Source organism: Etheostoma spectabile, chromosome 2 (assembly GCF_008692095.1).
Source record: "Etheostoma spectabile isolate EspeVRDwgs_2016 chromosome 2, UIUC_Espe_1.0, whole genome shotgun sequence".
NCBI lineage: Eukaryota > Metazoa > Chordata > Actinopteri > Perciformes > Percidae > Etheostoma > Etheostoma spectabile.
Window position 1 is genome coordinate 7,048,048 of NC_045734.1, and position 1,292 is coordinate 7,049,339.

Here is a 1,292-nt window from a genome sequence, read left to right on the forward strand (position 1 = left end):
ACAAACTGGAAGATTTATTTCCAATATTACATATTAATGTAGTAAGTTTTGACTAAAGCCTCAAAATAACATTTTAGGGTTCATCAGGACACTTTGGTGTTTTAGGTAGGAATAAAATGCAAAAGTCTTTGAAAAACATTGTTACATTCTCCTTATATGCTGCAGTTTGACTGATGTGCTGACCTCCTCTTTGAAACTGTATTGGTGGGTAAAAGAACTGGGGGTGGGAGTGGAACCACAATAAACCAAAAGATACTTGGTTAAAAAACAAACACACACGCAAAATGATAGAAGAAGAAAAATAATTGAAATATCTTTGACTGTTTGCATCCATGTGACAAGAAATATTTAAAAAGAAATGTCCCCAAGAAGCTAAATCAGACTTACAACTACAGTTAAACAAAATCGGTACGAGAAAACAAATGTAATCCCTCTCTTAGATATTACAAAATGAATAAGACAGCTTTATAGAATTGTTCTTCCCAGACAGTTCATATTTTGCGTTACAGTTTGTAGTTCTTTTCAGAGAAGTTTTAATTTGATTCCTACAGTCTGCTGGAAGCACACGTGCAGCTGAGCTATTGTTTACTGAAGTGGATCCAGACAGAGATACGAGGCACATCGATGGCCGAGAGCAGAGAAAGGGAAATCTCCTCAGTGTAACCGATGAAGACAGCTAATGTCAGCTCATATCTGGCATTCACAAATCATATCAGACAGTGATGCTGTACATGAAAACGTTAGTAAAGGGGGATCGACAGAACAATAATATCTTTTAAAAATGTCCATAAATTTCATTTGCAAAGCATACCAACACTTAGGCAGGCTTGTTTTTGTAATTGTTGTTGATGTTTGAAGATGTTTTTTCATAGGCTGTGATGTGAAGATAAACTCAATCCATCTGGAACAATCACATAAGGAATGTTATGCTAATCTGCATGAAGGGTGAGTATGTTCAAATGACATTTTCTTTATGATTCTACAATACTTTTCCATAATTATTAACAGATCTATCACTTCAACATTATACAATATGTATTCTTTACCACTAGTGGGAGAAAGTGAGTTAAGGTTGTATCAATAAGTTAAATGCAATGTTTTCATTTGTTTGACTGAGGAATGTTTGCAGTTCAGTCCATACTGTTCAAGGCCACTTTATGCTGGACTCATCACTCCAATATTTTTCATGCTGCACAGTGTAACTATACGAGGCTGTGGCTCAGCGGTAGAGCGGTTGCCTGCCAATTGGAAGGGTGGTGGTTCAATCCCTGGCCCTGTAGTCCCATGTCAAA